Source organism: Pseudochaenichthys georgianus, unplaced genomic scaffold (genome assembly GCF_902827115.2).
Source record: "Pseudochaenichthys georgianus unplaced genomic scaffold, fPseGeo1.2 scaffold_429_arrow_ctg1, whole genome shotgun sequence".
NCBI lineage: Eukaryota > Metazoa > Chordata > Actinopteri > Perciformes > Channichthyidae > Pseudochaenichthys > Pseudochaenichthys georgianus.
Genome location: NW_027262994.1, coordinates 229181 through 256720, shown reverse-complemented (window position 1 = coordinate 256720; position 27540 = coordinate 229181). Strand labels below are relative to the sequence as shown.

The 27540-nt window shown below is 44.0% G+C and overlaps 1 pseudogene; it reads right to left on the bottom strand.

The window, feature by feature from the left end:
- Positions 1-846: 846 nt before the first annotated feature.
- LOC117442440 (protein NLRC3-like) lies at positions 847-25621 on the bottom strand (annotated as a pseudogene).
- Between the last annotated feature and the right edge of the window lie 1919 nt (positions 25622-27540).

Here is a 27540-nt window from a genome sequence, read left to right as displayed (position 1 = left end):
CATCGCTTCAGAGAGCTAAAGGTGAGCTGTGCAGCAACACATTTCAATACATATTTGTCTGCAAGAGTCTACTTGTGAAAAGCACTGGTAGAAATGCTTGTATAACTTTACACGTTAGGTCCATGTAGCTAAGTAGCATATAATAAATATAACATAAGAAAGTATTGATCAAACGCACACAGGCAGCTGTGTTTAGATCCAGTTATACGGTAAAGGACGTATCCTGGTGTAATGTATCTGGCCTCATTTCTGTGATGTGTAGTTTACGTGGATTTAATAGTACCGCATAGTTTAGCAAAGTGATCGATCTCCCAGCTAACGCTGTCTGCGTAGTATTTTGTAACGTAGCGTTCCAAACAGCGACCGTCTGTTAAACGCTATCGATTTAAACGGCAGGGTTTTATTAATATTTTGTTTCAAGCTCTCGTCCTTAGTAAAAACAAAACTAGTGGAAGGGGAAATGCTCCCAGGGGAAGCTGATCCACCTTCAGGTGCTGGGACAGCTCGTTCCCTCTCTGCAGCTCTGTGAGCCGCGGTCTGTGTGAACGCCGCTCCGCAGTTTAATGATTCCCTTTTAATTAATGTACTGCTTGTTTCGTTGCTTGAGAAACTTGTGGAAATAGTAGTTTGTTTCTACAAGTACAATTTTAGGGAAACAAAAGTTAGTGCGGCAGCTGGGGGGGCAAGGATCTACAGTGCAGCTGCCCCCCCTCCGATCCGCCCCTGCCTTCTCTTTGTTACTCTGATCGATATTCAGTCATTAGCAAAAACGGAACAAATAAAAATAACATTGTATTTGTTCAAGTTCATAAAATTATAACACAAACAGATCAATATGAACTGCAGTCAGTGAACTGACCTGAGAGCCTCCAGTCTGCAGTTTGGACTCTTTAGTCCAGAAATCAGCAGCTCCACTCCTGAATCCATCAGAGGGTTCAGACTCACTGATGAATCATCCAGAGTTTTGTAAGTCAGGTCCAGATCTCTGAGATGGGAGGGGTCAGACTTCAGAGCTGAGACCACAACTTCACAGTCAGGCCCTGAGACTCCATAGGGTCCAGAGCCAGTCATTCTATAATAAAACATACATTACAACATTTGTTAAAAAAGAGGAAACATTAACCTCAATCATTTGATGAGTCCATTTAATATAATATATAATAATATATGATAATAGAGTGTAATGTGTTGTCAGTGTGATCTGATCACATGTCTGTGCTCCTGCTGTCACTGACTGTTACCAAAAGAAACAGAAATTAAATGAACCACTTGACGATATTAGAGATGTACATATTTAAATGTTAATTAATATTTGGATGTGAATGATGGATGAAGGATGTTTTGGCTTCTCTGAGCATCTGAGCATTTATTGCGCACACAAACACAATTAACAAACCAACTTGATACCATCAGATGTTCCCAGTAACTCAGCATTAAGACATTACTCTGTTGTTGGTGGGACATAATATAGATCTGATTTTAAACTCGAACATATTGTGATCAAAACTCATGTGTTTAATGATAAAGAAACTACTAGAAAGTAATCATTAAAAAATGGGTTGTTGCTACACTTAAGGTTTGGAGGGAAGTCTGTCGTAATCAAAAACTATTTGAAGATGTAATCTTCTTGAAAGAAATGCGAACTGATCAAGACTTCCCTCCTAACAAACTTAACAAAGACGATCACATGTTTAAACTATGGGCTTCTAAGGGCTTGAGGACATTTGGACGAATGTTCGGTGATAAAGACGTGAAATCCTTTGAACAGCTTTCGTTACAATATGATTTACTCAAATACCATTTATTCAGATTCTTCAAGTGACGAGTTATCTTTCCGGCATTTAAAAAAGAGATCTTTTCAAGACATTCATAAAATACATGCTTACAGTTTATGACCCTGGAGTGGAAACAACATTTCTAACTAAGAAGGTTAAAATATTACAATTAAAAAATCAAGATGAACACAGTATTATTAATGCAACAGATCAATGGGGAAATGAATGATCCTGCAATATACCAGTAGATTGGGAACACGTGCAGAAACATTCATAAGACAACCAACTCAAACTACTGGAAAGAATACACATGAAGCTTTTAATTCCATCCTTTAAGACACCCCAGATTCAAAGTGAATACAAACAAAGCCTCACTTCAAAATGCTGGAGAGAATGCGCTGAGCAGAAACCAGACACATACAGGGGAATCTCAATAAATTAGAATATCGTGGAATTGGATAGCCAAATTCAGCCATTTTCAGTTGCAATCGATGAGAGCACTGACATTACAGATGTTGCTAAACTGGCCATATTCATTCGTGGTGTTGATGAGACTTTGACGGTCACCGAAGAGTTCCTTGAGTTGGTTCCAATGACAGACACCACTAAAGCGGATGACATTTTTAGCGCTCTCATTGAAGCACTGGACAGGGTCGGAGTGGACTGGACCCGTGCTGTCAGTCTGGCTACAGACGGCGCACCATCAATGATCTGGAAAAAAGCAGGTGTTGCCACGATATTCAGGGAGAAAGTACAAGCAGTAAATGGAGGAGATAGTTTTTGGACATTCCACTGTATTTTGCACCAGGAGGCATTGTGTTGCAAGTCGTTCAAAATGGATCACGTCATGAAAGTGGTTGTCCAAACTGTTCATCGGAGCCAGAGGGCTGAATCACCGTCAGTTTAACAGCCTCCTCAGTGATAAAGACATCACTTGTAGCCTACCATATCACACTGAAGTAAGGTGGTTGAGCCAAGGTGCCGTGCTGAAGCGATTTTCAGATCTACGCGAGGAAATTGGACAGTTCATGGAGAAAAAGGGTAAGCCAGCGCATGAATTAAAAAACCCAGAATGGCTGCAGGACCTTGCATTTATGGTGGATATTTCAGAGCACTTGAATAATCTGAACATAACGATGCAAGGTCACAAAACGGTCAAACGGTCACTGCTAAAGAAGCTGGCTGTTCACAGAGTGCTGTATCCAATAGGGCTGCACGATTTTGGGAAAAAATCTAATGCGATTGCGATTTGCGATATTTGTTTTTAAGCGACACAACGGAAGTTTATTGTAAAATGCGGCCAGAACTCCGGCTAGGAAGGTCATATCAACGTGCTCCCGTCTCTAGCACCCCCGCAGGCTTTGCGATTTGATAATGGCATCATTTAAAATCGCGATTTCGATTTAAAATCGATTAATCGTTCAGCCCTAGTATCCAAGCATATTCATAGAAAGTTGAGTGGAAGGAAAAGGTGTGGTAGGACAAGGTGCACAAGCAACAGGGATAACCGCAGCCTTGTGTTGATTGTCAAGCAAAGGCCATTCAAACATTTGGGGGAGCTTCACAAGGAGTGGACTGAGGCTGGAGTCAGTGCATCAAGAGCCACCGCGCACAGTCGTATCCAGGACATGGGCTGCAACTGAGCCTTCCTCGTGTCAAGCCTTACATGCATTTCCTAACATTCGGTCTATATGCTGTAAAATGTATTATCTCTTCGATTTACACACGGCATCTATTGCACGTCTGTCCGTCCTGGGAGAGGGATCCCTCCTCTGTTGCTCTCCCTGAGGTTTCTCCCATTTTCCCTTTAAACTGTGGGTTTTCTCCGGAAGTTTTTCCTTGTACGATGTGAGGGTCTAAGGACAGAGGGTCTAAGGACAGAGGGTGTCGTTTTTCTCATACTGATATTCTGAACAATCTGTGTTGTTGTATTTGCTGTAAAGTGTCTCTACTGTAGGCTAATTTTATTATATGTACAGCACTTTGGCTCGACCAAAAATCGTTTATAAATGTGCTATATAAATAAAACTTGATTTGATTTGATTTGATTAAAGCCACTCCTGAACCAGAGACAACGTCAGAAGAGCCTTACCTGGGCTAAGGAGGAAAATGATCTATTGCTCAGTGGTCCAAAGTCCTCGTTTCAGATTAAAGTTAATCTCTGGCTACGCCTCCCTGCAGACCCTGGATTTCCTTGCTCTCACTGAGACTTGGATTACTCCATTCAACACATCCACCCCAGCAGCTCTCCACAGCATATTCCTTCTCCCATACACCCAGACCCACTGGCAGAGGAGGTGGCACTGGTCTCCTGCTCTCTCCCAAATGGAGCTTTTCCCTCTTCGAGCTACCTAACTTCACTCCTTCCACCTTTGAATTCCATGCCGTCACAGTAACCCATCCTATACAATTAACCATTGTTGTTCTTTACCGTCCACCAGGCGCCTTGGGGGACTTCTTGGAGGAATTAGATCATCTCCTCTCACACATCCCTGAATCTGGCCCTCCCGCTGTACTTCTCGGAGACTTCAACCTCCATACGGGGAAGATAGACGAACTAACATCTCTGTTAACCGCCTTTGCTTTCTCACTGTCTCCGTCCCCACCAACTCATAAAGCTGGCAATGTCCTTGATCTCATATTCTCAAGGAACTGCACTACATCTAACCTCTCTGTAAACCCACTTCACACATCCGATCACTTCTTCATTTCATTCTCTCTACCCCTTTCCAAACATAACGATCTCTTCTCATCCTGCACCTGTCTGCCGTAACCTCCGTTCCCTCTCCCCCTCTACCTTTGCCTCATCGGTGCTCTCAGCCCTCCCTTCCTCTGACTCGTTCCAACTCCTGCCTCCAAACTCTGCTGCAGAAACTCTCCTCTCTACTCTCTCATCCTCTCTGGACTCTCTCTGTCCTCTCACATCTCGGCAGGCTCGTCAGTCCCCTCCTGCTCCTTGGCTAAATGACGCACTGCGTGCTAATAGAACCGTCCTTAGGGCAGCAGAGCGGAAACGGTGGAAATCCAAACACCATGACGACCTCCTAACCTATCAGGCTCTCCTCTCCTCTTTCTCTGCTTCGATCTCTCAGGCAAAAAGCACTTTCTTTCAAGATAAGATCCAATCTTCCTATTCCAATCCCAAAAAACTATTTTCCATCTTCTCCTCCCTCCTGGACCCTCCCAAAGCCCCTCCTCACTTCTGTCAAGCGACTTTGTTAACCACTTTGAAAAAAAGGTTGATGATATTCGCTCTTCTTTTTCTGACTCACCTTTACTCACCGCTGGATCACCAGACCCTCCTTTCACCCACACACTGACCTCCTTTTCCCCTCTCTCTCCAAGTGAGGTTCTTACCCTCATTACCTCTGCCCGCCCTACCACCTGTCCTCTGGACCCTATCCCCTCAAACCTCCTTCAGACTATCGCTCCTGATATTCTACCGTTTCTCACCCATTTCATCAACACTTCTCTAACTTCTGGTCACTTTCCAAACAGTCTCAAGGAGGCAAGAGTAAACCCTCTCCTAAAGAAACCCACTCTCAACCCGTCTGATGTTATAAACTACAGGCCTGTCTCTCTCCTCCCGTTCCTGTCTAAAACACTTGAACGCGCCGTCTTTAAACAACTCTCCTGTTATCTCCATCAGAACAACCTTCTGGATCCGCACCAGTCTGGTTTCAAGGCAGGTCACTCCACAGAAACTGCCCTCCTTGCTGTCTCTGAGGAACTGCAAACTGCTAAAACAGCCTCCCTCTCCTCTGTCATCATCCTTTTGGACCTGTCTGCTGCATTCGACACAGTGAACCATCAGATCCTCCTTCACACTCTCCAAGAACTTGGAGTTTCAGGCTCTGCGCTTTCCCTCCTCACCTCATACCTCAAAGACCGTACCTACAGGGTAACTTGGAGAGGGTCCGAGTCCGACCCTTGTCAATTAACTACAGGGGTCCCTCAGGGCTCTGTTCTTGGTCCCCTCCTCTTCTCCCTGTACACAAACTCGCTCGGATCAGTCATTAGCCTGCATGGTTTTTCATACCACTGCTACGCTGATGACACCCAATTAATTCTGTCCTTTCCCCGCTCAGAGACCCAGGTCGTCGCACACATCTCTGCTTGTCTAGCAGACATCTCTCAGTGGATGTCCACTCATCACCTCAAGCTCAACCTTGACAAGACAGAACTGCTTTTCCTTCCGGGAAAAGATTGTCCCCCTCTTGACCTGACAATCAACATGTGATAACTGTAAGTCCTGCTGTGTTCTGTGATCACATGCTGAGAAACCTCTCAAGTCCTTCATGTGTTTGACATGTCGCCTCCATCACTCAATATGAAGAGAGGAACGCTTCAGTTTAACTATTATTATAAATAAATAGAAGAACAGTGTTGGTTTTATTTTGCTCTCAGTATTTAAACAGCAGAAATGTTATCGTGTTTATTTGAATTAAACTCCTGATCCACATTAGATTATAAAGTTAATCACATCTGGACTTACTTGAACTTCCTGCAATTCCTCACAGCTGGAAGCAGTCTCCGTTGTCCCAGCCGTGATGTGTTGTACTTCATCAGGTCCAACTCATCCAGAACCTCCTCTGACATCTGCAGCATGTAGGCCAGAGCAGAGCAGTGGATATCAGAGAGTTCCTTCTCTGATCTGTTCTCTGACTTCAGGAACTCTGTGATCTCCTGATGTACTGAGAGGTCCTTCATCTCTGTCAGACAGTGGAAGATGTTGATGCTCCTGTCAGGAGAGGATCTACTGCTCATCTTCTTAAGGTTGCTGATGGCTCTCTGGATGGTTTCTGGTCTGTTGTCTGTGCGACCCAGCAGGCCTCCTAACAGTCTCTGGTTGGACTCCAGAGAGAGGCCGTGGACAAACCGGACAAACAGGTCCAGGTGGCCATTTTTACTTTGGAGGGATTTCTCCATGGCTCCCATTAGGAAGACATCCAGGGATGGGTAATCCTGATCTCTGCTGTTGTTAAAGTCTCTCTGCAGGAAGTCCTTCAGTACCTCTGTGTCTCTGTTGGTGTAACAGTGCAACACGTAGACTGCAGCCAGAAACTCCTGAACGCTCAGATGAACAAAGCAGTAGACTGTTTTCTGGAAGATCACACTCTCTCTTCTGAAGATCTGTGTACAAACTCCTGAGTGCACCAAGGCCATCGGTGGACATCAAGGGCCACAGCGCTGCAGGTCTTCTTGGTAGAACATGATGTGTCCTTTCTCCAGATGTTCAAACGCCAGCCTCCCCAGCTTCAGAAGAACCTCCCTGTCAGCCTCCGTCAGCTGCTGTGGACTCGTCTCATGTCCCTCTTCATACTTCTGCTTCTTCCTCTTGGTCTGGACCAGCAGGAAGTGTGAGTACATGTCAGTGAGGGTCTGGGGCAGCTCTCCTCTCTGGTCTGTAGTCAACATGTGGTCCAGAACTGCAGCAGTGATCCAGCAGAAGACTGGGATCAGACACATGATGTGGAGGCTCCTGGAGCTCTTGATGTGAGAGATGATTCTGCTGGACAGGTCTTCATCACTACATCTCCTCCTGAAGTACTCCTCCTTCTGGGCGTCAGTGAAGCCTCGTACTTCTGTCACCCTGTCCACACACTCAGGAGGGATCTGATTGGCCGCTGCAGGTCTGGAAGTTATCCAGAGGAGAGCCGAGGGAAGCAGCTTCCCCCTGATGAGGTTTGTCAGCAGCACGTTGACTGAGGACTGCTGAGAGACATCAGACACAACCTCACTGTTTCTGAAGTCCAGAGAAAGTCTGCTTTCATCCAGGCCGTCAAAGATGAGCAGCACTTTGCAGACAGCCAGCTGCTCTGCTGTGACCTTCTGTAAGGTTGGATGGAAAACATGGAGCAGCCTGAGAAGACTGTACTGCTCACCTTTGATCAGGTTCAGCTCCCTGAAGGAGAGCGGGATCACCAGGCGGACATCTTGGTTTCCCAAACCCTCGGCCCAGTCCAGAGTGAACTTCTGCACCGAGAAGGTTTTTCCAACTCCAGCGACTCCGTTGGTCAGGACCGCTCTGATGGGAGTCTGTTGGTCAGGTAAGGCTTTAAAGATGTCCTGGCACTTGATTGGAGTGTCATGGAGGGGCTTCTTCTTGGAAGCTGTCTCCAGCTGCCTCACCTCATGTTGGGTATTAACCTCTTCACTCTGTCCCTGTGTGATGTAGAGCTCAGTGAAGATGCTGTTGAGGAGGGTTTCACTTTGATCAGTTCCTTCAGTCACACGTTCACATCTCCTCCTCAGACTGAGCCTATGTTCATCTAGAACCTCCTGCAGACCACTATCTGCTGGAAGAGAAGGAAACGTGAGAGAATGAGGACAATGCTCTGAGAATCTAATTATAACAATAAAACAACAACAAACAGACTGAGTTTAAATGTTGTATAAACAGCTTACTGTCTCTGCTCTACAACAGTACACCTATTCAGAAACAAAGGAACCAGGAAGAGGAATAAGACGCTGCGTGTGTTCGGCCTCTTACCTCGTACAGTTCTGGTCTGACTGGCTGTCTGCAGTCCAGCTCTGGTTCTGGGTCTTTCTCCACACTGGGGACAGGAGGGGTCTCCTGATGGAGGTCTTTGCTCCCAGTATGAGGTGATGCACTGTCTGCAGAACCAGTGTCCACAGCTGGTAGAGACTGGATCCTTCAGGACGTCCTGACACAGAGCACAGCTGGACAGCTGCCCCTCCACAGGACCACCACTCTTCCTCTTCCCTCTGTGGAGATCAACACTTTACATTAGTGGAGCTGATTCCCACCAAAGGGCAGAGCGTCACCAACGTCACTCTCAAGGCAAGGCAAGGCAAGGCAAGGCAAGGCAAGGCTATTTATATAGCACCTTTCAACACAAGGCAATTCAAAGTGCTTTACAAAAAACGAAAGACATTAAGAAAATGGCATTTAAAATCAGTCATTACAAAGAAAAGATAATAAAATAAACATTAAAAGAAAAAATACATGGATAAAGGTTACAGTGCAGTCTAAGATATGAATAGTTCAATTAAAAGCAGCGACAAAAAGAAAAGTCTTCAGCCTGGATTTAAAAGTAGTCAGAGTTGCAGCGGACCTGCAGGTTTCTGGGAGTTTGTTCCAGATATCTGGAGCATAATAACTGAACGCTGCTTCTCCATGTTTAGTTCTGACTCTGGGGACAGAAAGCTGACCAGTCCCTGAAGACCTGAGAGATCTGGATGGTTCATAGTTTAGCAGGAGGTCAGAAATGTATTTTGGGCCTAAACCATTCAAAGCTTTATAAACCAGCAGCAGTATTTTGAAAGCTATGCTTTGACACACAGGAAGCCAGTGTAAAGACTTCAGAACATGAGTGATGTGATCCACTTTCTTAGTGTCAGTGAGGACTCGAGCAGCAGCGTTCTGAATCAGCTGCAGCTTCCTAATAGATTTTTTAGTGAGACCTGTGAAGACACCATTGCAGTAGTCGAGTCTACTGAAGATAAAGGCATGGACAAGTTTTTCCAAATCCTGCTGTGACATTAGTCTTTTAATCCTAGATATATTCTTTAGGTGATAGTAGGCTGATTTAGTAACTCAAGACTCTTCTCCTCCAGTTGGACTCAGATGAGGGTGTTGCACTTTTCTTTGTTCATGTGATGTTTTGGTGTTGTTGTTATTTTGTTTTGTTTCTTTCCGTTAACTGTCAAGTGGGAACTAAGTATTTTTGTAAGTAAGTTTTTGTGTTTCTCTTATTATCCTACGATACTGTTATGTGTGGCTATGAAGATGATTTTCTTCTCCCTGCTCCTTTTCGGTCAATAGGCGCTTTAACACCGGAATACTTTTCCCAGTATAGCTCCGATAGTTCTTGAATTTTTGCGTTCACACCCAAAAAATCCGGAACTAGAACTTAGTTCATGAGAACCTTTGAACCCCCTTTTTAGTCCCTGCTAGAGAGCAGGTATTTTCATGGGAGAAAAAGGTTCCCATTTCTGATTGGCTGGGCGGATTGCAAACCACGTCCCAAAGAGTTTTGTGAAGCCGGCATTTTATTTCCTCGTGGAGCAGGAACACTGGGCTCAGGTAACTGTCCCACACTTATCTCTAGGCCCTGAACTCACCATCACCTAAAGTAGGTCAACTCCTCCCCCAGAGCCGACCCCTAATTAACTCAGGGGTATTTAAGGCACCTGTGGCATCATGGCAGCCTTTGGTTCATTTGCTGCCTGCCTGTTGCCACCTTAAGGGTAGGTAAATTGTCAGATACTGGATGTCATGTTTGATCAGCAACTTAATCCTCATGTGCATCTTATATTATCACTGAACTACATTCATTTGTATTAGCCTATCCTGGTCCACCTGGCGTTCCTTTGGCCAAATGTGATGCCTGAAGTTCCTGTTAACCTGGAGGGATGTGTGTTGGTCCTTGGTACTTTAGTATTAACCATACTGAGTAGTGGTAAGTGTATAATTACCTAAGCTAAAATATTTAAATGTGTACTTCTGTATTGTAATCCAATGTACAATGTTTTTTTCCTACTAGGTAGTATCAGTTGCTGTTTTGCTACAGTTAGGTTTTGATTGAGTTAGGTTTTTGTTTCAATTTAGTTTTGCTGTCTTATATTTAGGATTTTAGTGTATTTTACTGTTTGGACCAACTGGATAATTGTTTGTTCTGCTTTTATACTCATTTGTTGTTTCTTTGCCCTTGTAGTGGAGTTAGGCACAGTCTGATTCCCTTCACGGCTTGTAGTGGTAGGAGCACTGGGACACAGTTTGTAGTGAGTTTTGGTTTGCAGTGAGCACCGGTGGTGGGTAAGTGGGACAGAGCCCTGTTAGACTGCCTCCCACTGACTGGCATCTGCCCACTCCCTTTTTCCCCTCATTAATTTGAGTAATTTTCTATATAAAGTGTTTTTACATTACATTACATTGCATTTAGCTGACGCTTTTATCCAAAGCGACTTACTTAAGTGCGTTCGACCAACAAAATACAAACTTGAAGAAAACAGAATCATATAAGTACATCAGGCTTCATAGAGCTAAACATTTCAAGTGCTACTCAACTGGCTTTAGGTAAGCCAGCCCTTTATTAGTATATAAGTGCTTTGTTAATAGTTCTATCGCTCGAAGTGGAGTCGAAAGAGATGAGTTTTCAGTCTGCGCCGGAAGGTGCAGCGAGTCGTTTGGCTGATGCAGAGCGAAGTGCACGTGCTGGGGTGTACGGTTTAACCATGTCCTGGATGTAGGAAGGGCCAGATCCATTCGCAGCATGGTACGCAAGTACCATTGTCTTGAAGTGGATTCTAGCAGTTATCGGAAGCCAGTGAAGGGAGCGGAGGAGCGGCGTGGTGTGGGAGAATTTAGGAAGGTTGAAGACCAGACAAGCCGCTGCATTCTGGATAAGCTGCAGAGGTCGGATGGCACATGCAGGTAGACCAGCCAGGAGGGAGTTGCAGTAGTCTAGGCGTGAGATGACGAGAGCCTGGACCAGAACCTGCGTCGCTTTCTGGGTCAGCTGGGGACGCATCCTCCTGATGTTGTAAAGTGAGTATCTGCAGCAGCGGGTTGTAGCAGCGATGTTTGCAGTGAAGGACAGGTTGTTATCTAGGGTCACACCCAGATTCCTTGCAGTCTGAGTCGGGGAAACAACAGAGGTGCCGATGTTGATTGTTAGGTCAAGAGTGGGACAATCTTTTTCCGGAAGGAAAAGCAGTTCAGTCTTGTCAAGGTTGAGCTTGAGGTGATGAGCGGACATCCACTGAGAGATGTCAGCTAGACAAGCAGAGATGCGTGCGACGACCTGGGTCTCTGAGCGGGGAAAGGACAGAATTAATTGGGTGACGTCAGCGTAGCAGTGGTATGAAAAACCATGCAGGCTAATGACAGATCCGAGCGAGTTTGTGTACAAGGAGAAGAGGAGGGGACCAAGAACAGAGCCCTGAGGGACCCCTGTAGTTAATTTACAAGGGTCGGACTCTGACCCTCTCCAAGTAACCCTGTAGGTGCGGTCTTTGAGGTATGAGGTGAGGAGGGAAAGTGCAGAGCCTGAAACTCTGAAAAGTTCTTGGAGAGTGCGAAGGAGGATCTGATGGTTCACCGTGTCGAATGCAGCAGACAGGTCCAACAGGATGATGACAGAGGAATTGCCAAGAATAAACAAATACATGTGATTCACATTTGAAATAAACTGTTAAAACGTTTTCATTAGAATTGAACCACGTCTCTGTCTTGTGTCAGTCATAAACTTGTAGAGCCTTCTTAGTTCTGAGGTGTAATTTAAATATCTCCTGGGGCGAAATTCCCCAGGTGGCGTTGTCAGACATTTTGGTATTTGGGTGACTCTGCGTTATAAAACCGACTACCCGCCACAGTCGGATTATTAGCATTAGCCCAGCTTACAAACGGAGAGAGTCTAACTTATGGCATCACAAAAGAAAATATGGGAGCGGTGGAGTGATGAGGTGTCGGCGCTTCTGGCGATTTACTCAGAAGGCTTCAGTAGAAGCTGCTGGGAGTCCCAGCAGCTTCTACTGGAGCCAGTCCTCAACTCAAGGCTTCATTTGCCTAATCCTCCCTCAGGGACTTACTCCGGTGTGAACGCGATCGGCTCTTTAGTTTACTAAGCACTGGGAACTAAGTACGATAAAGTACTTGATGTGAAAGCGCCTAATGGTGTGTTTATAGAGACATGTTTTGTAAATATTTGTTATACATTAAGTTGTGCATACCATGAATGGAACAAATACAAATTAAATGAAAGATGAAATGTGTCACGCTGCACGAATACGCAGGTGACATGAATTTCACCTCTTCACTTTCTTGGTGTTGCCAGGCACGGATCTGGGTCTTTGCATTGACTCGACATGTAATCACACAACACTCTGTTATATCTGCTGATGCTAAACACAACCAGCTCACCAGGTCATCACTATTATTAATAAACATCTTTAAAATACACATCATAAACATGCCCAAGTAGTAAATCATGTTTTGGACGATATATTTAGTTTCTAGTGAGTATTTATCAATATCTTTGCCATTCAAAACCTTTTTATGCCACTGATACAATGATGCTATAAATGCATATTGAAATATCCTAAAATAATGTTAGCTTGCTGAACTCTGCTGCCTTTGTTCTGTACAAACTGCACACAAGATATTATTAAAGAACAGTTTAATATATTAGATTATATAAAAACTGAATCCTCTTCAGGTCGGGTTACAGCAGAAACTCTTACTCTGTGTCTGAGGGTCCAGGTTCATTACTGAAGTATGGAGCTTCCGGCATAGACTGGTCACTCTTCAGAGACAGACAGCTGGGGACTGGAGACTCTGCTCTCTGTCTGTGGAAACAACACATGTTTTAAACATCATTAGTTCATTCAGAGAGCACATCTTGACTTCTGTCTCTGTGTATATTAATTACTATCACTGATGACGCCAGGGATCAAGAGTTTAAACTTTGTTACTGTACTGTTACTAAGTTTCTTTACTGCGATAATTAAAGAACAGGTTAGACTAGAAAAGGCATTTCCTGCTGAAAATGCAGAGAAAGCTGAATATTTGAATAGCTGAATGGTGACTGTAGCTGTATAAACAAGTGGCTTTTAGCAATAATGTTTAAAAGATGTGCAATAGTTTAAGTATAGTTGATCAATCTCCACTAAGTATGTGTTATCCTGCAATAACTAGCTGATACATTGTAGTAAGGTATAAAGATATTAACATGATGACTGTTGGAATGGAACCGCAACCTTATAGTTGAGAGACCAATGCAGTCACACAGAGCCACAGTCACACCTGGTAATAGGTAGTGTGGCTGGCTGTTCTACAGGGTACATGAACAGTGGGGACTTGAATGTGTAGTAAGAAAATAAAAAGTAAAAACGCTGGGAAAAGCAGAAAAATATTTTAACTGCATGTTTTTGAACTACAATAATAATCTGGAAGATATGTGGAAAATGTGTGTATGAGGTTTCCATCAGATAGTATAGAATAGGCTGAGACAGTGTGTTAAACTCCAGTCCGTGTGTCTGTGTCTGAGCTGAGCTCCTAATCAGAACACCTGTGTCTGAGTCCAGAGATCAAAGGTTTCCATGGAGATGTGATCAGTGAAAGGAGAGGGTTTCATGTGAAAGGTTTTTGTCACATCCTTGCCCTCAACAGACATTTTTAAAAGTTCTATACTTAAATGTTTTTATTTTTCAACCTAAGAGATGTTTTCCTACATTTTCATCAACAAATGATGTCACAGGAGTGTAGGGTTTGGGACTTATGGCAGGTTTAAAAAAAATGTTTAGGCGAATTGCAAGCTCTCCTCCACTCTGTTTTGAGATCAAAGCACTCTAGACTTAACGAGTGGCGCACACTAATGTTAAAATCTGAAGAAGGCCTCTTTACCAAGCTAAGTTAAATATTTCAAAAAGTGTAAAAGATATCAAGACTGAATGCAAGTTTAATAGCTGAATGCCTTTTGACCGTTTTAAAGTTGGAATTAAGTCTCTAGCTGAAAGTATGTCGAAGGAGTAGCATTTTGCGCACGGTGTAGCTAAAAGAGGATTTGAAGGTTCCTCCCATTGGATTACATTGAAAAAATTAAAGTTTAAAAAGCTGAATATCATAAAAAGCATACATGTCCAAAACAAGAAAAGTCATAACAGTCATGTCCTGAAGGAGCTGAACATTTTAATATGTGAATGGTTTCTGTAGCTGAAAGTATGCTGAAGGAGTTAAACGGCAAACATTGGTTGAAATAAGTAGAAGAATAAAGATTTGAAGAACAATAGTCTGTTGCTCAGCATTCACACAAATTATCAGATAACATAAGAACTGGATCCTCTTCAGGTCAGGTTACAGCAGAAACTCTTACTTTGTGTCCGAGGGTCCAGGTTCATTACTGAAGTATGGAGCTTCCGGCATAGACCGGTCACTCTTCAGAGACAGACAGCTGGGGACTGGAGACTCTGCTCTCTGTCTGTGGAAACAACACATGTTTTAAACATCATTAGTTCATTCAGAGAGCACATTTTGACTTCTGTCTGTATGTAGATTAAATACTATCGCTGATGACGCCAGGGATCAAGAGTTTAAACTTTGTTACTAAGTTTCTTTACTGCGATCATTAAAGAACAGGTTAGATTAGAAAAGGAATTTCCTTCTGAAAATGCGTGTGAATGCTGTAAGCTGCGCAAATGTGTTGCTGAACTTTGCTGAAAATGCAGAGAAAGCTGAATATTTGAAAAGCTGAATGGTGACTGTAGCTGTATAAACAAGTGGCTTTTAGCAATAATGTTTAAAAGATGCGCAATAGTTTAAGTATAGTTGATCAATCTCCACTACGTATATGTTATCCTGCAATAACTAGCTGATACATTGTAGTAAGGTATAAAGATATTAACATGATGACTGTTGGAATGGAACCGGCAACCTTATAGTTGAGGGACCAATGCAGTCACACAGAGCCACAGTCACACCTGGTAATAGGTAGTGTGGCTGGCTGTTCTACAGGGTACATGAACAGTGGGGACTTGAATGTGTAGTAAGAAAATAAAAAGTAAAAACGCTGGGAAAAGCAGAAACATATTTTAACTGCATGTTTTTGAACTGCAACCATATGTCCCCAATAATCTGGAAGATATGTGGAAAATGTTAAAGTGTGTATGAGCTTTCCATCAGATAGTATAGAATAGGCTGAGACAGTGTTAAACTCCAGTCTGTGTGTCTGTGTCTGAGCTGAGCTCCTAATCAGAACACATGTGTCTGAGTCCAGAGATCAAAGGTTTCCATGGAGATGTGATCAGTGAAAGGAGAGGGTTTCATGTGAAAGGTTTTTGTCACATCCTTGCCCTCAACAGACATTTTTAAAAGTTCTATACTTAAATGTTTTTAATTTTCAACCTAAGAGATGTTTTCCTACATTTTCATCAACAAATGATGTCACAGGAGTGTAGGGTTTGGGACTTATGGCAGGTTTAAAAAAAATGTTTAGGCGAATTGCAAGCTCTCCTCCACTCTGTTTTGAGATCAAAGCACTCTAGACTTAACGAGTGGTGCACACTAATGTTAAAATCTGAAGAAGGCCTCTTTACCAAGCTAAGTTAAATATTTCAAAAAGTGTAAAAGATATCAAAAGACTGAATGCAAGTTTAATAGCTGAATGTCTTTTGACAGTTTTAAAGTAGGAATTAAGTCTCTAGCTGAAAGTATGTGGAAGGAGTAGCATTTTGCGCACGGTGTAGCTAAAAGAGGATTTGAAGGTTCCTCCCATTGGGTTACATTGAACAAATAAAAGTTTAAAAAGCTGAATATCATAAAAAGCATACATGTCCAAAACAAGAAAAGTCATAGCAGTCATGTCCTGAAGGAGCTGAACATTTTAATATGTGAATGGTTTCTGTAGCTGAAAGTATGCTGAAGGAGTTAAACGGCAAACATCGGTTGAAAAAAGTAGAAGGATAAAGATTTGAAGAACAATAGTCTGTTGCTCAGCATTCACACAAATTATCAGATAACATAAAAACTGGATCCTCTTCAGGTCAGGTTACAGCAGGAACTCTTACTTTGTGTCTGAGGGTCCAGGTTCTTTACTGAAGTATGGAGCTTCCGGCATAGACCGGTCACTCTTCAGAGACAGACAGCTGGGGACTGGAGACTCTGCTCTCTGTCTGTGGAAACAACACATGTTTTAAACATCATTAGTTCATTCAGAGAGCACATTTTGACTTCTGTCTGTAGTAGATTATTTACTATCGCTGATGACGCCAGGGATCAAGAGTTTAAACTTTGTTACTGTACTGTTACTAAGTTTCTTTACTGCGATCATTAAAGAACAGGTTAGATAATCAGATAACATACAAACTGGATCCTCTTCAGGTCGGGTTACAGCAGAAACTCTTACTTTGTGTCCGAGGGTCCAGGTTCATTACTGAAGTTTGGAGGTTCCTGTTTAGACCAGTCACTCTTCAGAGACAGACAGCTGGAGACTGAAGATGTGTCCTCTTCCTCATCTTTTAAACCACTCATCTTCTCCAGTCTGAGAGATACACCAGTAACACTGGAGAGACACACACACACACACACACACACACACACACACACACACACACACACACACACACACACACACACACACACACACACACACACACACACACACACACACACACACACACACACACACACACACACACACACACACACACACACACACACACACACTATAATGAGAGACTTTTATTTTGTTTTACTTTTAATAAAACCTTTAAGTCATTTTAAATAAAAAGAACTTACAAATTCATCACACTTTTTATTTTATTTTTTAAATATTCATATCAAAGCCACATTTTTTATTTTTAATTCAGCTCCAGCGTACCATCTTCCCTTGTCGTACATAGAACATGATTGACCCCCCAAAGAGTCCTGAAAGCAGTCAGGTTGTTTTGTAGCTAAAGCTCCATGTATAATCCTCCATTGGAGGTCAGCCATCCGTTTTTCAACAGGACGCTTATACAGGACCCTCCACCTGCCTTTAGGGGTAAAAGCTGAAGGGCAAAACTCGTTCCACTTCGACTCCTTGACCTCAGCCAGAAGACTGATGTTAAGCGTCTTGACACAGCACTGGTACAGCTGCTTTTTCCCACAGGAACTGAAACTGCCCAGAATTGGAGTTTTTAAGTGAGAGAAGTTTTTCACGCTCCTCTTGCCACTCCCCGACAGCAGGACTAACGGTGAGTGAGGGAAACTCAGTCATTTTCCTCTTTCCAAGTGTCCAATCTAGCAGGATCCTCAATGAATGCCCTCTCTGGCGCCGACAGGGACTGCATGATGTCTTCAACGATCCTCTGTAGCACTCTGGAAGACCTGATGTTTATGGTGTTACAAAGAGTTTCAACTGATGTTCTTTTTAGATGACCCATCTTGGTGATTCCAGCCTCAACAAACTTTGTTCCCAAAGCTGCAGATGAACAGGTTGCAGTTGGGAAGAGGTCATTCTTTTGGAGTGGCTCCTCGAACAACCACATTCCCGGTCCGGGGTCCGTGTGACCTTTAGTGTCTGCCAGGCGTTAAGAACGGATCTGTAGAAGGATGCAAGTCCCGTCAGGTCAGCTTCAGTCGTCCTGATTAGGAAAAGGTGTTTATCCATCCCAAGCCTTCCAGCCTTCCTGAGGAGTAGCCGAGCAGGATCCAACCAGCGCTGCCCGCTGCCGTACAGCAGTCTCTGAGCAGTCTGCAGTCTAAAAGCAGCTGTTCTGGACTGAATGTCTATGAGCCCTTGCCCTCCCTCTGCCACAGGGCGATACAGGGCCGAAGCCTTCACCAAGTGTTGTCCAGACCAGAAAAAGTTTACAAGGCACCGCAATAGTTCCTTCCCCAGCCCTGGTGGTGGTGCCAACACTATGAGCTTGTGCCAAAGAGAAGAGGCAACGAGATTATTCACAATCAGAGCTCTTCCCCTGTATGACAGCTGAGGTAGCAACCATCTCCATTTAGACAACTTAGCTTCCACCTGGTCAAGCACTCCCTCCGAGTTCTGTTTTTGAAACTCCTCAGTCCCTAACTGCCCGTCTACACTACAGGCATCGAAAAATGCTTTCAACGCTTCGCCCATTCATTTTAATGGGGTGACGTAGAAGATTTTTAAACTTCGCCGAACTGCATTGTGGGGGGCATGGCTTTGCAAGCATCACGAGCATTTTGAGGCTTGTTCATCAGCCAATCAAATCCCGCATATGCAAATCTGACAGTACAAGCGCTAGCCAATCAAACCGCGTGTATGCTGGGAGAGACTACGCAGGTCATTTCCTCATATTCAAAAAAATTGAGCGATAGTGAATCACCCGGTGCTGTATGATCAGTCTCTGTTCATCTACCGGGATACAAACCGGAGGAGCGAGGCATGGAGGGAGGTGGCAGAGACAGTGGGTGGAACTGGTAGGTTTTCGCCTGTTTGGGGATTTTATATCCAGTTTACTTCGTTTTAACATTGCTATTGCTTTGTATGCCGGGGGCGGGCGGGAGATTCCTGATTGGTTGTTGGTCGCCTTGGGCGCGAGAAATCGCCAAGCTTCAGACACGCCCAGCTTCAAGATTTTTTTATGCCTGTAGTGTAGACGGGCCGTAACTGCACCCCTAGGACTTTTATCCCTCGTCTACCCCACCTGATGCCGCCAGGAAGACTAGGAATGTCCCCCACTCTCCACTGGCCCACTAAAACAGCCTCGCTCTTTCCCCAGTTGACCCTGGCTGAAGATCTCTGGTAAACAGAGACCCCTCAGTCGACTCCTCAACCTGCAGAGAAGAGGCTCAATGGCAATACTGTAAAGTTGACCTGAGATAGGACAGCCCTGCCTGATCCCCCTCCCAACCGGCACAGGGACACTCAACCCTCCCCCCACTTTTATTACACAAAACGCTTCATGGTACAGAATCCTTACCCATGACAGGAACCCCTCTCCAACACCAAAAGCCTGCAGTGTTGTAAAGAGAAACTTGTGATCTACACGATCAAAAGCCTTCTCTTGGTCAATTGATATGATGCCAGCATTGATATCATACAATTTACATATGTCAAACACATCCCTCATTAAAAACAAACTATCAAGCATCGACCTATCTGGCACACAGTATGATTGATCCACAACAATCAATTGACCAATACAAAGTTTTAATCTGTTTGATAAAACCTTTGAGAGGATTTTGTAGTCCGTACATAAAAGAGCCACTGGTCTCCAGTTTTTTAAAGAGGTCAAGTCTCCCTTTTTAGGAAGCACAGAGAGAACTGCACGCCTGGAGGAAGCTGGGAGCATCCCTTCTTCAAAACATTCTTTAAAAACATCCAAAATGTCCTGTCCCATAAGACTCCAAAAGTGCTTAAAAAAGTCTGATGATAATCCATCTATTCCGGGAGCCTTTCCAGACGCCATCTGAGACACAGCGGCAGTTAGTTCGTCAAAAGTCAGCTCAGAGCTGAGCGTGTTCTGTTCCTCTGAGCTCAGCTGAGGAAGTCCCTGCAGAAGCTCTGCAGCAGAGTCCACATCACATCCATCAGCCTTGAACAAATCCGTGTAGAAATCCACTGCATGCTTCCTCATCTCAGCCGGCTCCGTGGTCACCTTTCCCTCAGGAAGCCGCAGACTAGAGAAAATCCCGATCCCCGATTTTTTTCTCCCGATCCCCGATTTTTTGAAAATCACGTGATCGGCTCCGATCCCCGATCACGTGATTTTCAAAAAATCGGGGATCGGGAGAAAAAAATCGGGGATCGGGATTTTTTTTTTTTTATAATTTTTTTTATTTTGTATTTAATGTTACAAAACAAAAATCACCATGTTCACGTCTTAAAGTCATCCTGAGGACTTCGTTTTGGTTTAAAATTACACAACATCATGTATGTGTTGCTTTCTTTGGGCTTCTTTTCATAGACCTGGTTGCTTATTTCTCTCAAATCTGGCAACAGAGTGGGCGCAGTGTCTAATAGTAGCAGTAAGCTAACGAGAGGCTACGTTCAGCTGGTGACTCGGGACAGAGAAAATGTCAGGAGTTTGGAAGTATTATAAAATTGAAAGCGAAGGCAGTGTAACAGCCAGATGCAATGTTTGCAAGGCGGAGGTTCCGCGTGGTGGAAAGAACAGAGCTACGTTCAACACGACCAATCTAACACGCCACCTGAGAAACAAACACCAACAACAACACGACGAGTACACAGCGGCCACTCGGGTAACGGCACTGAAACAACCAACACTTTCAGAGACTTTCAAAAGGAAAGAGAAACTGCCCCAGAACAGAGAAAAGGCCAACACAATAACAGCCAAGATAGCTGAATTCATCGCGTTGGATGACCAGCCGTTATCCGTTACCTTTTTTTTCTCTTAATGCATTGCATAAAGATCGGATCGGGAAAAATCGGTATCGGCAGATTGTCAAAATCAAATTATCGGAATCGGATCGGGAGCAAAAAAAGGTGATCGGGACATCCCTACCGCAGACACAACGTCTGTTTTCTCTTTACCACTGATTTTTCCAAACTGAAAAAGAAGGCAGTGGGTGCGTCTATGTCCTGGAGTTTGGTGAAACGGGCTCGGACTAAAGCTCCTTTGGCTCTTTCTTGCATTCTCGCAGTGAGGGTGCAGCGAGTCGTTTGGCTGATGCAGAGCGAAGTGCACGTGCTGGGGTGTACGGTTTAACCATGTCCTGGATGTAGGAAGGGCCAGATCCATTCGCAGCATGGTACGCAAGTACCAATGTCTTGAAGTGAATTCTAGCAGTTACTGGAAGCCAGTGGAGGGAGCGGAGGAACGGAGTGGTGTGGGAGAATGTAGGAAGGTTGAAGACCAGACGAGCCGCTGCATTCTGGATGAGCTGCAGAGGTCGGATGGCACATGCAGGTAGACCAGCCAGGAGGGAGTTGCAGTAGTCTAGGCGTGAGGTGACGAGAGCCTGGACCAGAAGCTGCGTCGCTTTCTGGGTCAGCTGGGGGCGTATCTTCCTGATGTTGAAAAGCGTGTATCTGCAGCAACGGGTTGTAGCAGCGATATTTGCAGTGAAGGACAGGTTGTTATCCAGGATAACACCCAGATTCCTTGCAGTCCTGTTATCAGTATGTAGTTACTTCGGCATCACTTTGAAACGTGTATTACAATTAAATCACGGTCAAATATGTTCATTTTGTTGTAGGATTTACATGGAGATACGCCCCGTCCCCTCTCCAGCGCCTCTTGTTTGAATGACAGCATTGACAGGAGCAAACACAGCTGACAGCCGCGGTGAAACTCGAGCGATTAGAGCGATGCGAATATTGGGTGGTCTACCATAGTATTTACATGGAGATAAGCCCCTTACAAACCATGAGTTAATAAAGCATTAATTCTGTATTTACTCCTGTCATTCAAACAAGACGCTGGAGAGGGGGCGGGCCGTATTTCCATGTAAATCCTATCGGAATCGGATTCATCAGGCTAAACTAACCTGCTGCTCCGTCCACGCTCACAACGTCATACAGACATAAATAAAGCAGCGACTGTATTCTCCATGACACAGACAGTCTGTGGTTTGTATATGTTTAACTTTTGTCCAGTTTCTGAACAGATATGAGGAGCTGTGAGCTCTGAGTGCTAACAGCTAACAGCTGATGTGTTGACCAATCACGAAGCGTCATTTCTTGACTGGCAGCAAAAACAACCAATCACAGCAGTGCTTCTCTGGCTGGCTCTGTCCAATCACAAACAAGAAGTGTTCTCCCTAAAGGAATACCCTTTCCGTCCAATGTGAAATGCTGTGGTGTTTTCTGAAATGCTGTGGTGTTTTCTAAAATGCTGTGGTGTCTTGCACTTCAGGGCCACCGTATGTATCAGTACTTTGTAGGTTTATATGTACGGAATCTGCGCGACTTGCGCGTCCACATCTCGACGTGCAGTGCTGCATAAACATGGCTGAGTCAGCGATAACTCTCGAGGGGTGGAGGTATGCCCATTATTTTGAGTTCATCCGAAGAATAGACAGGAATGTGAAGGTGAGGTGCAAACTGTGTCCAGGCCAGAAGCTGTTATCCACTGCTGTAAACACCACGTCAAACCTCAACAAGCACCTGCAAAGAACACATGCTAAGGTGAAGCTACCGCACACGCTATTTGTTGTTTGTTGATATCAGTCTGTTCTTCTTCTCTGTCTTCCGGTTGTTGCCTGTTTTGAATGACGAATACACACTACCGCCGCCTGCTGGTAAGGAGAGTTATTGCCACTCACGCATGCGCAGTTCGTACGTGCTTGGCTGAAGTCTTTGCGGTGTCTGGTTCCAGTGCAACACATGGCCAACACGCAGGAGAACACGCCGACGCAACAGAGTGAGCAGAGATAGACTGCGCAAAAATATACAGATAGCAGGAGACAGAGGACAGCCACGGTCAGATAGGAAAACATTCAGGATCTGGATCAGTCTTGAGACAATGGAAACTGAACTAAAGAGAACATTTGAAACTTTAGCAGTCTGCATGATCTGCCTGCAGGGAGGGGCGGGCCGGCCCTGCGAGTAAAGTAACGAGTTACTTTATGTAGAGAGTAACGAAGTAGTGTAATATATTACTTTTTTTTTTACAGTAATATGTAATATGTAATATATTACTTTTTTTTAGTAACGACCCCATCTCTGCTGAAATGTTACATTTATAATTTGTAGTTCAGGACCATGGACAATGCAGCTTGCTTGCATTGACAGTTCTCTGTGCTGAATTTCCTTTGTCTCATTTTTAATGTTGTGACCTGTCTGGTTTAAATGAGTGTGTTGCTGCTTTGATGAAGCCTAATTTGATAACGTTTCAAATTCATTTCTGAAATATTTCGTTAATAATAATAAATCTCTCCACTCCCTACCCCCTCCATACATCTCTGAACTCCTTCAGCCCTACACCCCTCTCGTCACCTGCGGTCCTCTGACAAAGGGCTGCTCTCCATCCAGCGCTCCAAGCTGAAAACATTTGGCAACCGAGCCTTCAGTGTCGCAGCCCCCACCCTCTGGAATTCTCTGCCCTCTGCAATCAGGAATGCAGACACTCTGGACACCTTCAAAAAACACCTCAAACACCATCTGTTCACTCAGGCCTTTGGCCTCAACTAATTTACAGTCACTTATTTCCTGCTATTGCTCTGTATGTTTATTATTACCTTTTTTTTTTGTTACTTCCCATTGTAAAGCGTCCTTGGGTTTCGTGAAAGGCGCTATATAAATTGAAATTATTATTATTATTATTATAAATATTTCACGAGTAATATAGTTGTCTTTGTCACATTTTATTTGGCATTAGTAAATAATTATGCACATTTACAGATATTTTACATGATATGAGTGATAATAACACGTGTTATAAGGGCTATTTTGCACAATAGGTGTGCCATGAGATTTGTACTTGTCCTTTGGTGTGCCTTGGGCACAAAAAGTTTGGGAACCACTGACCTAGAGACATAAGATAACTGAAGAACATGTTGTGTATTGTATGTGTTGAGAATGCTGAACATTCTGTGCCTTATAAAGGAACTTATTTAAATTAAGCTGTATTTGTCTTTTTAAAAGGAAAGAACAACTAGCATATATAAAAAACAAAACAATAAATCACCAACACATGTATGCATAACACAAAACAAGGTTCTTTTAAATGTTGTTTGAAGTAAAATGTTAACTATCCGTATTATATTCACTTCAGATGAATAGTATCAGAAAATGTAAAATAAGAAACCAAAGTATATCAGTAGGTGATTCTCTTTGCCATTGTTTTCATCTAGTCTATACTTTTACAACAATTAAATGCTTGGTTTTGGTGGGCCACCCCAAGATTTTCAGTGGCCCCATTTGGCCACCCCTATGAAACATTTCTGGAGGCGCCACTGCCAGCACGGGCACAGGCACGGCTACACTGGACACAGCAAGTGTGGGCACGACGGCCCCGAACACGGCTGCACCGGGTGTGGGTACAGCGGGAGTGGGCATGAGTGTAGCAGGAGCGGGCACCGCGGCCCCCGGCACTGCAGCCGCGTACACGGCTGCACCGAGCGCGGGCACGGCGGCTGCAGACACGAGTACGTCAGCCCCGGAAACGGGGGCCGTAGCTCCGGTAGCTCCCCGCACGGGCCTAGCAACCCCGCTGGTTCCCTCTCCACTCTCATTCACAATGTTTCCTTCCAATAGAAGTGCTGCTTTCAGTCTCTGCGGACAAGCGATCTTCTTGTGCCCCACATCACCACAACCAAAACACTTGACACTGCCAGCACTCGCATACACCATGTAGAAACCTTCCTCATATTTAATACGGAAAGACACATCCATTCCAGTGTTTGTGATGTGCAATCCAAAAACATAAACACCTGACTGAACGTGCTTCAGCTTGGTGTCCTTACAGCCCAGACTCACCGTGCGGAAACCACTCGCCATTCTCCCGTAGCATTTGAGCTCTTTCTCCAGCGTTTCATTGGGAATAAATTGAGGGACTCCCGATATGGTAATCCGGGTAGAAGGCACTGCCAGCGGGGACACTTGTATAAACTGAAATGTTTAAACCACTTTCAATTAACTGGCTTACCAACTCCTGCTTCTTTACAAAAACTACCACAGCTTTATTCATGCGGGATGCGTCGGAGATGTTTCCGTGTCCCACCTGCTCCCCCACCGCCAGCAGCACACTCTCCACCGTCCTGTTCTCCTGAGGGCTCACCCTCACCCCGTGTCGCAGGGACGGCATCTCACAGGAAGCCATCCCTGCAGAGAAACACGCTTCTCTCACGGAAGAAAAAACTAAACTACACTCACAACAAACAAGACCAATGAACAATCATACAATGAACAAAGTAGAGGAAGAAGAAAAAAAGAGAAAAGGCCGAAGTTTGTTGCTTCGGCCCTGGAAGACTGCAGAGAGTCACCCCTGCTTCCTCCACTACGGTCTGTGAGCCGACAGTAAAGTTTAACACTTGGTTCAAATACATCAAATCAGTCAGACTTCCGACAGGCCGCTCCCCATTTTGACTGCGCTGGGCTGTCGCATGTTATGTTGCTTTGAAGAATCAGAAAACAGGAAATAAAACCAGTTCACACCACTTGAAGAAGTCTCTTTGGACTCTAGGACGCTGATGTTCTGACATCCAGTAAAACAGAGTAAATAATGTGTTAGAAAGCAGATCCTGGTGTTAACACTCACCCTGTTGTCCTCCTGCTCCTCGAGCTGTAAAATGGTGTCTGGCAGTCTGACTTCTACTTGGACTTTAACACCCTCACCTGTCTGCAGCTCCTCCTCTGATTCATAACCAGCCTTATCAGCTGAACCCGTTCACATACAGGGACTTTGTTCAGTGAGATGGAAATAGAGCTAAAAACAAGCTCAACAAAGTTATTGACCGCACCCAGGGGCGGACTGGAACTACAAATCAGCCCGGGACTCTCGACCGGCCCACTTCGGTAGCGCCGGCCCACCGCAGACTTGTATTATCACTGGTCCCACCATTGTAACCACTGGCCCGGAGCATTCGTCCAACAACAAAAAAATCGACTAATAATGAAGAAAATGAACACATGTGTTGTAATAGTAATGTATGCACTAACTACATTACTACTTGTGCTACAACATTTGAATCATCAGTTCTTCCTCATTTTCCTCAATTGTTCATATTTGGTTTATTAAAATAATGATATTGTGGTCATTGTTAAAAAATGTCTGCTATTATGAGTATTATTATTTGTATAATGCGCTTTCTGCCTTCCTGTCATTAGGAGTTAGAAATGTAATGGCCATGTAATTGATTTGATTAGAGCCTTCATTATTCTAAACTGCTGGGACATTTGGCCAATACCTTTATATGGTCTACTCTTCACTTACTTGTCAGCATAGGTCGGCATTGATGTACTACAGAGCCGACAGAAGACCTTGTTTATATTGCCATTATATTGAGAGGTGCAGCCAGTGACGCGTCCTAAAACCAGGAAGTAAGCTGCTGGTTTCCTCGACAGAAAGCTGGAATTTCTCCACAGGGTTTTGGAAAATAGCTGGAAATAAGGTCTGTGGAAACAAATCTGTTTGATAAATGCAGGTTTTGTTCAGCAAAATAATCTCCACATGTCTACCCTACTTTTATAATTTTTGAATCATAAATCGAATCGATAGATTATAAAAGGGTTTTAGGACGCGTCACTGCACCACTAGAAGCCAACTCCATCGATCAAGCTGGCTGAAACGTTCTCTCCCTCTTCTTCTCATGCTCCCTGTCACTCTCCTTTAACTCCTCCGGTGACTTTCTTTTATTTGAAGATTGTTTTTTGCACAGCGCTTGGCCGGTTACCTCTGGTATTGAAAACATTTGGCGAATGGTTGTTAGGTGGCGCCAGAGCCATATAATAGAAGAGTTACGACATCTCCGTTCACTCCAATGGACCACTTTTTTACAGCAATGGCGGATCGTGGAGCCTCTCAATCGTTCCCCGGAAGTTAGCGCCAAGGCTGGCAGAGCTGTGGAGTTGCAGCATAATAGACCGTTCGTGGCGGACTTTTAAAGGTAAGAAGAAGTTTAAAGATTTATATTGCGGATATTATCAGTACATCTGATTCAAATTAACATGTGTATTAAAGGATGTGAGTGGATTATCCCTAAATTAGTAGATTTAGGGAACGTTTACAGATAACAGATTAAGCTAGCATACCGAAGCAAGTTAGCAACACACGTTGAACAGCCTTTTAATTGTAAATTCCGTTCTCTCTATGTCATTTCGTCCAACATGTTGAATTAGAGAAGAGGGGCTTCTAAACGGGATTGTATGTGGGGGTGGAGGGAGTTAAATATTAGATAAATATAACTTTGGTGCGTGTAAGAGTGAGTGTTTTTAGCAGAGCCATATTGTGTCCTTGTGATTATGTTGATTATTACCTGTCTGTATAATGTTGCAGCTCAGCTGATTTTGGATTGATGGCAAAGGGAGAGGGACTTAAGTGAGAGTGAAAACACAAGGTAAGTTTAATACTACTGTTTTATATAAGTAAACACCTTATCTCCCCAAGGCATTTCCCATCCAATAGGTGTGCTGTGTGTGTATAACGCTTTCTCCTGTCTGTTACTCCCTCTTTCAGCACAAGAACCAGAGGGGGATTCAATGGAGCCTGAATACCTGAATACCTCTCTGTGTTTTTCAAGCCTTTTCCTGTTTTTTTTTTGTATTAAACAAAACATTAAGCTTTCCCAATGATGTGGTTTTCGTTTTGTGAAAAAGTGCAAATGCAGTGTTTGCATATAATTACATCACATATTTTGTTGCTGTTGGTCGTGAAATTG